Below are 11,910 nucleotides of genomic sequence, written 5' to 3' on the forward strand. Positions count from 1 at the left end.
TGTGAAGAACCTAAAAAAATGGATCAAAGGTGGATCCTCACTCTTTTAAAGTTAAAAGTTGTTTGCTAAATTATTGTTGTAAAACTTTGAAATTATTATCAATTGGCAGAATAAATTATTTGTTGGGTCCTTATAAAGGGGTCCCAAAAAAAATATATTATGAGTTTTTCGTTGGTGCAACTATAATCTTCCGTTGTTCAAATAGTGAAAATGATCTCATATCTTAATAATATTATCATCCGTGGCGGAACCACTCATGGGTTAGAGTGGATCACGCCCCATCCAAAATCTTAGTAAAATAATTTTTAATAAGTATATGTATACATATTAGAGTTTGAAGTAATATTATATATACAAGCAGATAACCTAAGAAATCAAGTACCTTTCTATTCCTAGTTTGAATCAGACATGCCATTTTTTTGTTAATTTTCTATTTGTTTTTTAAAAGATTTATTAAAAAACGTCAAAGGGAACCGAACCAACCTTCAATGAATTCCTAGCCACTAAGGCAACAAACTTTTATGAATATTTATTTGTTTTTAATTATTATATATCTAATGCTATATCTCTCACCAATTTTTATGCATGTGTGGAATATAACATCCTTAAAACATCAGTTTATAACATGTTCCATAAATAAAAAGTTAATAGTCACCCAAATTAACTAATATAAAATTATAAATTTATACATTAAAAGAATTGACTTACCCACAAAATTATTTCTATCTCCGTGAATAATTATCATACTACATTATCACCACCTAACTTAATAACAATCCCATCGCAATCCTTCAAATTAAAAAAACAAACAATCTGTTAACATCAAAAATGAACTATTTGGTCGAACTCATGATTCTATTTTCGACAAGGCAAATAGGTTCTTTCGACATGCTGCAAAGTGCAAAGAGATTTCGACCAAGAGCATACAGACTTCGACACGCTGTGTTTTCGACAAAGTAATTTAATATATTTCATGCATGTGGCTAATGAAGCCTTGGAGAACCATTAGTTTATCAAATGATTCATTTTTGTGGGAGGAGCCTTGGAGAAATAAAGAAATTATTGTCACAGTAACGTGATGTAACATGATTATGCAGGATCCAATGTCTAAAGATATGGAATGCTTCAACGTGGACATGGTGCTAGTAACAATAATAAGGTAAAGTCGAACATGCGGTGACAAACAAGACGGAAGGGCTTTGAAGATTAATTCTTAGTGTCTTAGTGCATGAAAGTTATTTCCTAGTGTCTTAGAAAGTTATAGGAAGTTATTTCTACTTTTAATATAGACCGTAGGATTTAGTGGTAGTTTTCTCTACAAGGCCTATATATATATCAGTTTGTAATAATAACAATAGGTTGGTTTCTTGATTTCTGAAAACTCTGTAACACCCATGCCATGAGATCAAACGGGTTCAGAAGTGGAGAGATTGACAGATTCCGACCACCCTTTACATTCCTACAATTTAATACCAATGTTCTTGTTTTACTTTCCTTTTTCTTTTGCATTTCTTTCCATCTTTATTCTATTTCTTCTTCTTTTTAACATGCTCACTTGGGAAATTTTCTATCATGTTGTCATGAGACAACTTGTTATTACAAGATGTTGGAAACAATTCTGACATTAATGTTCTTAAAGAATGCTGGAAGTGATGTCATAAACCGCGAGGCTTGAACGATCCCTTTTAAAAATACATTTGTCACCATCGATCGACATTTATGTCCTGAAATCATTGATGGATACCATTGATGGATAATGAAGTTTACATTACCAAAAATTGGTGTAAACATATTGACACGCCCAGTGGGACAATTTCAAGTTTTGTGCGACCCAACACTTTATATGCACACAAAAAAAAATGGTTTTGTTTAAGCCATATTTTACAAAGATTGAAACTGAAAAGTTTTAGCCTTTGAGAGGCCTCTAATGTTTTAAAATTGTTGATTTAATCTTTATGATTAACATTCGCCTGAAAAATCTATGGATGAATAAGTCATATTATGACTGTAAATTTGGTTTTTAAAACCGTAATTAAAATGATTTTGTTTTTAAACCATGATCATATTTAAGGCTTGAATGTTTAATAAAGACCGGTATTTTAAAGCCAATCAGAGGATTCTTCTTATTGAATTCTCTTGTTGACCTTTTGTCGAGAAAAAAAAAACAAGAAGATTTCTTTTGTTATCAATGTAATGTTTTTTTTTTTTTTGATACAAGTTATCAATGTAATGTTATATGCTCAAATAAAAAATATGATACTTGGCCAACATTTTAAATTTAATTGAGTGGATATGTAAGATTGTCCTTTGATACATGATATTGTTTCATAAAATGGTACTTGCCATTAATTATTAGAGCACATAAAAACAAAACTTTCGACTGATTTCATTTCTGTCGATTATGATTATAAATATTTGAAAGTTTTATGATTGGTTTAGATACAATCAAAGTCATGTATCCATGAATGGTGTATGCATATATTACCGGTTGATTTTTGAGTGATTTATTTGAAGTTCATTAAAGCCAATATACTAAATTTGAATTTGGCTTGAAGAGATGAAAAATAACTTCTTATGAAGTGGTCGAAGAAGACCATAAACATACAATGTTCATATTTTGTTTAATGTTTCAAAATGTTATTCCTCTCATGTCTTTCGAGAAACAACATTCTGGGAGGCCTCTGTTAACACCAAAAATGAACTATTTGGTCGAACTCATGATTCTATTTTCGACAAGGCAAATGTGTTCTTTCGACATGCTGCAAAGTGCAAAGAGATTTCGACCAAGACCATACAGAATTCGACATGCTGGGTTTTCGACAAAGTAATTTAATATATTTCATGCATGTGGCTAATGAAGCCTTGGAGAACCATTAGTTTATCAAGTGATTCATTTTTGTGGGAGGAGCCTTGGAGAAATAAAGAAATTATTGGCACAGTAACGTGAGGTAACATGATTATGCAAGATCCAATGTCTAAAGATATGGAATGCTTCAACGTGGACATGGTGCTAGTAACAATAATAAGGCAAAGTCGAACATGCGGTGACAAACAAAACTGAAGGGCTATGAAGATTAATTCTTAGTGTCTTAGTGCATGAAAGTTATTTCCTAGTATCTTAGGAAGTTATAGGAAGTTATTTCTACTTTTAATATAGACCGTAGGATTTAGTGGTAGTTTTCTCTACAAGGCCTATATATATATCAGTTTGTAATAATAACAATAGGTTGGTTTCTTGACTTCTAAAAACTCTGTAACACCTACGCCATGGGAGCAAACGGGTTCAGGAGTGGAGAGATTGACAGATTCCGACCACCCTTTACATTCCTACAATTTAATACCAATGTTCTTGTTTTACTTTCCTTTTTCTTTTGCATTTCTTTCCATCTTTATTCTATTTCTTCTTCTTTTTAACATGCTCACTTGGGAAATTTTCTATCATGTTGTCATGAGACAACTTGTTATTACAAGATGTTGGAAACAATTCTGACATTAATGTTCTTAAAGAATGCTGGAAGTGATGTCATAAACCGCGAGGCTTGAACGATCCCTTTTAAAAATACATTTGTCACCATCGATCGACATTTATGTCCTGAAATCATTGATGGATACCATTGATGGATAATGAAGTTTACATTACCAAAAATTGGTGTAAACATATTGACACGCCCAGTGGGACAATTTCAAGTTTTGTGCGACCCAACACTTTATATGCACACAAAAAAAAATGGTTTTGTTTAAGCCATATTTTACAAAGATTGAAACTGAAAAGTTTTAGCCTTTGAGAGGCCTCTAATGTTTTAAAATTGTTGATTTAATCTTTATGATTAACATTCGCCTGAAAAATCTATGGATGAATAAGTCATATTATGACTGTAAATTTGGTTTTTAAAACCGTAATTAAAATGATTTTGTTTTTAAACCATGATCATATTTAAGGCTTGAATGTTTAATAAAGACCGGTATTTTAAAGCCAATCAGAGGATTCTTCTTATTGAATTCTCTTGTTGACCTTTTGTCGAGAAAAAAAATACAAGAAGATTTCTTTTGTTATCAATGTAATGTTTTTTTTTTTTTTGATACAAGTTATCAATGTAATGTTATATGCTCAAATAAAAAATATGATACTTGGCCAACATTTTAAATTTAATTGAGTGGATATGTAAGATTGTCCTTTGATACATGATATTGTTTCATAAAATGGTACTTGCCATTAATTATTAGAGCACATAAAAACAAAACTTTCGACTGATTTCATTTCTGTCGATTATGATTATAAATATTTGAAAGTTTTATGATTGGTTTAGATACAATCAAAGTCATGTATCCATGAATGGTGTATGCATATATTACCGGTTGATTTTTGAGTGATTTATTTGAAGTTCATTAAAGCCAATATACTAAATTTGAATTTGGCTTGAAGAGATGAAAAATAACTTCTTATGAAGTGGTCGAAGAAGACCATAAACATACAATGTTCATATTTTGTTTAATGTTTCAAAATGTTATTCCTCTCATGTCTTTCGAGAAACAACATTCTGGGAGGCCTCTGTTAACACCAAAAATGAACTATTTGGTCGAACTCATGATTCTATTTTCGACAAGGCAAATGTGTTCTTCCGACATGCTGCAAAGTGCAAAGAGATTTCGACCAAGACCATACAGAATTCGACATGCTGGGTTTTCGACAAAGTAATTTAATATATTTCATGCATGTGGCTAATGAAGCCTTGGAGAACCATTAGTTTATCAAGTGATTCATTTTTGTGGGAGGAGCCTTGGAGAAATAAAGAAATTATTGGCACAGTAACGTGAGGTAACATGATTATGCAAGATCCAATGTCTAAAGATATGGAATGCTTCAACGTGGACATGGTGCTAGTAACAATAATAAGGCAAAGTCGAACATGCGGTGACAAACAAAACTGAAGGGCTATGAAGATTAATTCTTAGTGTCTTAGTGCATGAAAGTTATTTCCTAGTGTCTTAGGAAGTTATAGGAAGTTATTTCTACTTTTAATATAGACCGTAGGATTTAGTGGTAGTTTTCTCTACAAGGCCTATATATATATCAGTTTGTAATAATAACAATAGGTTGGTTTCTTGACTTCTGAAAACTCTGTAACACCTACGCCATGGGAGCAAACGGGTTCAGGAGTGGAGAGATTGACAGATTCCGACCACCCTTTACATTCCTACAATTTAATACCAATGTTCTTGTTTTACTTTCCTTTTTCTTTTGCATTTCTTTCCATCTTTATTCTATTTCTTCTTCTTTTTAACATGCTCACTTGGGAAATTTTCTATCATGTTGTCATGAGACAACTTGTTATTACAAGATGTTGGAAACAATTCTGACATTAATGTTCTTAAAGAATGCTGGAAGTGATGTCATAAACCGCGAGGCTTGAACGATCCCTTTTAAAAATACATTTGTCACCATCGATCGACATTTATGTCCTGAAATCATTGATGGATACCATTGATGGATAATGAAGTTTACATTACCAAAAATTGGTGTAAACATATTGACACGCCCAGTGGGACAATTTCAAGTTTTGTGCGACCCAACACTTTATATGCACACAAAAAAAAATGGTTTTGTTTAAGCCATATTTTACAAAGATTGAAACTGAAAAGTTTTAGCCTTTGAGAGGCCTCTAATGTTTTAAAATTGTTGATTTAATCTTTATGATTAACATTCGCCTGAAAAATCTATGGATGAATAAGTCATATTATGACTGTAAATTTGGTTTTTAAAACCGTAATTAAAATGATTTTGTTTTTAAACCATGATCATATTTAAGGCTTGAATGTTTAATAAAGACCGGTATTTTAAAGCCAATCAGAGGATTCTTCTTATTGAATTCTCTTGTTGACCTTTTGTCGAGAAAAAAAATACAAGAAGATTTCTTTTGTTATCAATGTAATGTTTTTTTTTTTTTTTGATACAAGTTATCAATGTAATGTTATATGCTCAAATAAAAAATATGATACTTGGCCAACATTTTAAATTTAATTGAGTGGATATGTAAGATTGTCCTTTGATACATGATATTGTTTCATAAAATGGTACTTGCCATTAATTATTAGAGCACATAAAAACAAAACTTTCGACTGATTTCATTTCTGTCGATTATGATTATAAATATTTGAAAGTTTTATGATTGGTTTAGATACAATCAAAGTCATGTATCCATGAATGGTGTATGCATATATTACCGGTTGATTTTTGAGTGATTTATTTGAAGTTCATTAAAGCCAATATACTAAATTTGAATTTGGCTTGAAGAGATGAAAAATAACTTCTTATGAAGTGGTCGAAGAAGACCATAAACATACAATGTTCATATTTTGTTTAATGTTTCAAAATGTTATTCCTCTCATGTCTTTCGAGAAACAACATTCTGGGAGGCCTCTGTTAACACCAAAAATGAACTATTTGGTCGAACTCATGATTCTATTTTCGACAAGGCAAATGTGTTCTTTCGACATGCTGCAAAGTGCAAAGAGATTTCGACCAAGACCATACAGAATTCGACACGCTGGGTTTTCGACAAAGTAATTTAATATATTTCATGCATGTGGCTAATGAAGCCTTGGAGAACCATTAGTTTATCAAGTGATTCATTTTTGTGGGAGGAGCCTTGGAGAAATAAAGAAATTATTGGCACAGTAACGTGATGTAACATGATTATGCAAGATCCAATGTCTAAAGATATGGAATGCTTCAACGTGGACATGGTGCTAGTAACAATAATAAGGCAAAGTCGAACATGCGGTGACAAACAAAACTGAAGGGCTATGAAGATTAATTCTTAGTGTCTTAGTGCATGAAAGTTATTTCCTAGTGTCTTAGGAAGTTATAGGAAGTTATTTCTACTTTTAATATAGACCGTAGGATTTAGTGGTAGTTTTCTCTACAAGGCCTATATATATATCAGTTTGTAATAATAACAATAGGTTGGTTTCTTGACTTCTGAAAACTCTGTAACACCTACGCCATGGGAGCAAACGGGTTCAGGAGTGGAGAGATTGACAGATTCCGACCACCCTTTACATTCCTACAATTTAATACCAATGTTCTTGTTTTACTTTCCTTTTTCTTTTGCATTTCTTTTCATCTTTATTCTATTTCTTCTTCTTTTTAACATGCCCACTTGGGAAATTTTCTATCATGTGGTCATGAGACAACTTGTTATTACAAGATGTTGGAAACAATTCTGACATTAATGTTCTTAAAGAATGCTGGAAGTGATGTCATAAACCGCGAGGCTTGAACGATCTCCTTTAAAAATACATTTGTCACCCTCGATCGACATTTATGTCCTGAAATCATTGATGGATACCATTGATGGATAATGAAGTTTACATTACCAAAAATCGGTGTAAACACAATCCCATCGTAATTAAATGTTCAGCACTCACAAACTGAGCCTAAAGAGCATCAGCCCGCAACAAAGGGGTGATTCCAGCGGGGGGATCTAACAAATCCATCCAACCCACAATGTTTCTTGCTCCAATTTTTTTTTTTTTTTTTTGTAATCGTTACACTTTCCAAGCATAATAGATTTCTTGCTCTCCAAATCCACCAGCAAGCAGCCAAAAACAAGCTCAGTTTATCACCTTTTAACACACCCTCTAATGTAACTCAATATAATAAGAGAGTATGTTAAAATATACATACATACAACAGTTACAAGAGCCAAATATGTCCTTAGCTTCTATACATAGGAGAGTAAATCCTATATTTTTTTCATCATTTTTTATTTTCAACTTTTTAGAACTTATTATATATCATTTTAGAAATTTTGAAAAGGATAATACATATAAAGCCGAGTACAATGACAACATTAGTTACTCAAACATCTCATGTTCTCTTTTCGAAAAGTATATGAAGAACTTGAGCCAATGCAGTAGAGAGAAATTCAAACCAACATGCACATCCAACTCTCTGTTCGTTCTCTAGCATAGCAGGCCACATAGGTTGAACACATGGAATGGATTTGAAATTGATCCTTCATAGGATAATAACCATATCAGGAAAAATATCATTGGTGATTGATCAAACTTTCAAACGACTCTATTTTGATGTGCTGGCAATTCACAACGTCTCTTTCACACCTCTATATAAAGGAGTGAAGACTATACAACAATTTACAAGCGCCAAAACTCTGCTGAAATTGTTCTGCATCAAAAGTTCATGTAGAATTTCTTATCAAAGTTTATATCTTAGAAATTTTAGAGTCTTAAGAGTTTGTATCTGATTTGTATTGTGAACACCATTGATTGTATATCAAGTGTTCAGCATCAAACATTTTTCTTTGTAATTCTGTTTGAATAGAAGTCTCTTGCAGCTGTGCTTGAGGATAAGAAGTCTCTTGATTGTGTTCAGGAGCATATGAAATCTCTTGCAGTTGTGCTTAAGTAGTTTGAAGTCTCTTGCTAGTTTTAGCATTGAGCAGTTGTAATCAGATATTACATTTTAATGAACTCTCCTTGGAAGTGAAAGGGATGACTGACTTCCGGTTTGTGGAAGGAACCTATATAATTGCTTTGTGTCTTTTTTTTTTTTCTCTCTCTCTCTCTCTCTATTTTTATCCGCTGCAATCTAGTACTAAACATCACATCAGAAGCAGAACTTTATTTGCTTCTTATCGTGTTTTCAGCTTAGGAGAAAACTCTAATTTTAGAATTAGTGTTTTCCCTCTAAGATTAAAATTTTTTAGAATTTTTTTTTACTGTTTTTGCGCTATTTAATTATACAGAGTAATGACACTTGTAAAATGATTGAAGTCAGGTTCTTGTCTAGGAGAGAATAATAGACTCGTTATTTAAGAGGGATCAACGCTTCAATTAAGTCATTGAGAAGCTTGATCAAAATCGTTAAGACTTTTACTTCTTATGGATAATGTTGTTGAATAGTCATTCGAAAATCCTTTCCTTCTTATAGAATGATCTGTTACATTCTCTTTATCCTTGAATTTTCATGTTTGATTCTGCACGTGGCCAAAAGAAGACAGATTGTACCATTAAAGGTTTGAAAGCGACATTCCATTAGAAGAAGACGAATCAGGTCAAAGTGTCCAAGACTATTGACGCCATCTTCAGATGCAATGAGTTTGATTCCATCAGAAGCTTCAAGATAAGATATCTCTTCTAATTAATTTTTTTACTTTTGGTTTGACATTTCTTCAAATCTTGTTTGAAGTCACCAATGCTTATCTTTTGTATCAGATGCTTTCTAAAAATTATCCGACCTTTTTAATATCTGACATTTTTCCTAAGGTAAAAACATTTTTATTCTATCACAAAAGGTTAAAAAATTAAAATTATTTCTTATAATTAAATTATTTTTTTATGCAACCAGCTTACTAAGTATATTAAAGGGACAACCAAGATAATTCAATACAGTTAAGGGGTATTTTACCAAGTATTCTAAAATCTATGCAAAGTAAGTTTAAGCTTTAAACATTATAAAATGGTCATATCTTTTTCTATTTGATACATGCAAAAGAAAGGGAAATATATGGCTAAACTTGTGACGAATAAAAGTTCTACACACATTTTATTAAGCGATTCTTCAGAACTTTTATTCATATGAAAGCCAAGGGAAACTGGGAATTGGGGGAAGGGCTCTTTTTCGAGGAGAGACTAGCAGCGTGTCTTGGATTTACACAGTGGATTGCATACAGAGGCAGCTAGAAGTCACGACAGAGTTATGAGATGGCATGCATCTTGTACCGGAGATCCAAGGCATACGGGAAAAGAAATACCTTAAAGCAACCAACAATATATTGTTTAAACTGGTAAGAAACTCAGACCCCTTAAGCATGTGCAGGGAGGGACGGAGGGAGGGGGAGAGAGAGAGAGATTTAAACTAGTTGTTACTAGACATGGCAACGGGGCGGGGTGGGGCGGGTTTTAACACCCTCGGCCCCACCCATTTAGAGTCCTGATATACCATAATCAAAACATGACTTAGAGAGTCACAATTTAATTCTATGTATTTGCACACCTAAACACACATTAGCATATCTGTTGCGTCATTTATTGGAGATAAAGACTATTTGATTAGCGTTTGACTCACTAATTATTTCACGACTGAACATTTAATTTGAAAAGGGGAAAAAAGTTCAAACTCCCCATGTTTTGAAAAGATTTAGGGTTCGAGGTTTGGTTACACAAAGGGAATGTATTAGCACCCTTTATGTTCGTAGTACTCTACGAGAACCTCTTGGTTTTATTTAATTAATGTGCTATAAACTTGTTTGCTTAAAAAGACATGGTCATTTGCCTACTTACCCGTGAGGGATCAAAACCTCGTAGTTCATAGTAGAAATTGACGTTTGATTGGTTGTGTGTTTTTTATTAGTTTTCGAAAAAAGTTTTAAAATGAAAAGCCAAATAACAAAATAAGTTTTGTTTGTATTTTTTATGTTAAAAGAAAATGACTTGTATGATTAAATATATTGAAATTTGATTAATAAAGAAATAAAAAAAGGAATCACTTGATTTTGGATCAAGGTTTATTATGAAAATATTTTTGGGACTTTTGTTATTTGAATGTTTTTGTTGTTTTAGAATAATGAATGAAAATTAAACTAACGGATCAATAAAAATAAAAGCGCGTGAATTTGTTTGTAGTAACGTTGGATCACCAAATAATCCCTAATCTAATTTTTTTTTTTTTTTTGCATTTTTGGATATATATAAAGCGGTAAAGAAATAAATGACACGCGCGCACACACTTTTTATTTATGATTTACATGGAATATTACGGCTTGCATGTAGATGAAATTAGTTTCAAACAATTAAAGTTTAACGGAATACCAACTCTAAACCGCAACATCAGCGAATAGCAGCAAACTTTAAAGTTTAATGGAATATTATGTCTTTATTATAGATCACATACATCATTAAATGAATGAACTTAGAATGTAGTTTTTTGCTTATATTAATGACCGGAGGGTGTACGTGTAATAGCAATGAAACAAAGGGACATTGGTAACACTATATCAAAACACATTCATATTCTACTAAAACAAAAAACATTTCAACTCTTTTAACACTCTCTCTCTCTCTCTCTCTCTCTCTATCTCTCTCATGTGTTCGAGCTAACCAGAAGCAAACGTTCAAACATGGCCGCAAAGCTAAATGTGCGAATCACAGGTGAATTAACACTTCTTTAATTCCGAATTCAATTCCATCTTCGATTTTATTTGATTTCGTCTTCGATTCCGTATACGAATTCATCTTTATGTATTCAACTTCATCTTCCATTTTTTATTTGATTTCATCTTCGATTATGTATTTGTTTTCATCTTTGGTTTCGCATCTCCTTGCTTATTTTTCTTTCATTTGATTTTTCACGTTGAAAAAATGGTTGAGATGAAGTGTGAGTTTTGTATTGTGTTGGTTATTGTTTTGATTTTGCTTTTATTGTGCTTCATGGTAGAATGCTTGTTTTGTGTTGGTTATTGTTTTCAGACCACTATATCTAAGGGGAAATCAGTTTCAGACGCATGTTGTAACACCCCGTTTTCCCAATATACAAATTTCATAAACAATTATCAGAGTAAAAACCATAAACGGGATATCACATAGAAACGTAATCCATAAACAGTTAAATAATAATTTAACCTTCACAATATCTTTAACATAGCAGCGGAATATTTAATTCAAAAATCATAAATCAGTTTGGCACGTAGGCCCCATCAAAAATAGTTCATAATCCATAACATAATAAAAATAACATATTATCCACGTAAGAGAATGAAGCATGTTATAGCATATAACCCCATCCCGTTACGTATCAGAGCGACCTAGACGACACAGTGAAGGCAAGGCCACTCACGACGGCAACTGCACACTAAGCACGATCACCTGCAAGTTACCCATACGAAGGGC

The 11,910-nt window shown here is 32.4% G+C and overlaps 1 long non-coding RNA gene across 1 annotated transcript; it reads left to right on the forward strand.

Moving 5' to 3' along the window:
• Positions 1-9,437: 9,437 nt before the first annotated feature.
• On the forward strand, positions 9,438-11,528 carry LOC120575946 (uncharacterized). Its single transcript, XR_005642191.1, has 3 exons — positions 9,438-9,809; positions 11,126-11,172; positions 11,491-11,528. It is a non-coding gene; the product is annotated as an uncharacterized lncRNA (long non-coding RNA).
• Positions 11,529-11,910: the final 382 nt, after the last annotated feature.

The sequence above is a fragment of the Medicago truncatula genome, chromosome 6 (assembly GCF_003473485.1).
Source record: "Medicago truncatula cultivar Jemalong A17 chromosome 6, MtrunA17r5.0-ANR, whole genome shotgun sequence".
Classification (NCBI taxonomy): Eukaryota; Viridiplantae; Streptophyta; class Magnoliopsida; order Fabales; family Fabaceae; genus Medicago; species Medicago truncatula.